Genomic DNA, 2,516 nt, shown 5'->3' on the forward strand with positions numbered 1-2,516 from the left:
TACCATTACCTTATAGGGACTCATCATGGTTCTCTGAGCGGTTGACATAGCTCTTGAGGGATCAAACTCGGGACCTGTCCTGTGTTTAAACAAAGTCATTCTACCCTTTAACAACTGATCAGCTATACGCCAAAGGTTTTACATATAAAGTTAAATCTTATATTAATTTTTAGATGAAAGTGTTTAATAAACTTTTAAGAATGCAAAAAGACTATTGATATAATTGTCAAAATAGTTCGTTTAATACTAGTGTTTTCTTCTTGACAAATTCAATAACAAACTTTAAAAGATCCCACGACCATGAGATCAAGTTGATATATCAAAAAACCCGTTTTGGTTTGAAAAGGGGACAAAAACGTGAATAGTATGGACATGTTCGGTATACAAGTTAATTTATTTTTTGAGTTGTTTAAGATTTTTATTTGAACGATAGAAAATAGTTTATAAGTTTTTATTATTATTTTTTTTCAATTAAACCTCTGATTAATATTAAGTGTTATTTTTTTAATAAATTATAAATTAATATTAATTTTAAGACTATAATAATTAATTTTTATTGTATATTGTTCACTAATATTCGTTATTAATTGTTTTGATTTATTATTAATTTTATCAATTATTTTACGTAACACCCCATATCATACATTGCATGTAACACATATTTCATACAAAAGAAATACATGATATTATCCCATTCAGGTCCTTTAGTACAAGAATCTATTATAACCAAATACAAGGTCCAAAAATTCAAATACATTTCTTGTACTAATCAATCAAAACTGTACATCAAGACAGATCTTCAAGCAGAAATGCATATAGGAAAATATTACATTTTCCCTTTYCCYTTACCGTCCGTACCTCCTGCAACACATAGTTAAAATCACAAAACGAGGGTTAGACCGAAAGGTCTAGTGAGTTACCCTTTTATGTTATTGCAGGGTGAAATCACCAAAACCTTTATGGAAAACAACCTTTCATATATATATATATATATATATATATATCAAATATATGAACAAATAGGGACATAATACCAGATCATTTTCACATTTTAAGCAAAGCTTTCAACTATTCAAATCTCATACTTTTGAACCAATCAGGTTTCACATAATGCCACTTTTAAACATTTTCTAATCAAACAAGGTTTATATAAAGTTTCAGGCCAAACCTGATATTTTCTCCTCAATAAGATCCAGACTATGATTTCCAATAAGAACCTTGATTCTAAATCTTTAAATCACAAAGAAATAAAGATTCCAGACCATGGTAATCTTAAGGGATATAATAGAAAAAGTTATATCATACAACACACATACAAATGCCACCCTTATATACAAATGTACACATCTCCTTGATATGCCACCCTTATCCCATGGTACACTTCTCCTTGATATGCCACCCTTATTTCTTCATCAAAACATTTCATAAAAATAATTCGAAATAAACCGCAGCCATTGGAATTATTATTAATCCAAAATCATTTATATCAAATCTTCATTTTATGATAAAATAACAATTTCTATTATTTAAACACAAGGCACAACTCAAATCCGGTCAACCTGGGCTTTTCCGGACTTCATCTCCGGTCAAGTCTTGGCCGGTTTATCAAATCCGGACAATTTATCGCCCAAGACTTGTCCGATTTAACACTTAGAATAAATYCCAACACCTTTGTCTGGATAACAAGTCCGGACAATACATCGCCCAAAGCTTGACCGATTTAAAAATAATCCGGTCACCATATGGTCGTATTCCTACTTTTCAGTTCAAAATGATAACCATTCTTACCAATCATAACCCGTTTGACACTTAACCGGTTTAAGACTAAACCGTTCAACACCTGAGCGATTTAAGGCTTAATCGCCCAACCCTTGACCGATTTATAAATAATCCGGACAAACTTTGTTCGATTTAAACTTAATCCGATCAACCTTTACCCGGATAAAACCCTTAAGCGAATAACTGATTTCTTTCCAATAATAAATAACATTCAAATAAAACCAGTAACAATTTTTATGCAAAAAGGTTTAGAAACCACTCACCTTAACAAGCCTTTTGAAACCAAACACTTGAAATCATGCACTTGCAATCCGGTCAACTCTTTCTCTTTAAATCGCCTACTTTTATCAAAATAGCAAGAAGAGAAATATGGAGGCTTCAACCTCCTTTTATACCATTCTATAACAAGAAGGCGGCTAATCCATGTGCACGCATACCCACAAACCATGCACACATACATATATACCTATGCATATATACACATATATCATGCATTTATATATATATATATATATATATATATCCAATTAATGCACAATTCAACATACCAGCATGATCAAACGTATCAATTTATCATGCTGTCACGTAATCATTTAATCAGATATAAGCACACATTAATTACCTTGGGTGATAATCAGGATCCGGTTATCACATTTTATATTATTATTTGATATATTAAATCGTTAGAAAACAAATACAATAATTTTAAAAATTTCTTTATAAATTAATTAAGATAT

The sequence above is a fragment of the Cynara cardunculus genome (assembly GCF_001531365.2).
Source record: "Cynara cardunculus var. scolymus isolate 2C chromosome LG 2, CcrdV1, whole genome shotgun sequence".
Classification (NCBI taxonomy): Eukaryota; Viridiplantae; Streptophyta; class Magnoliopsida; order Asterales; family Asteraceae; genus Cynara; species Cynara cardunculus.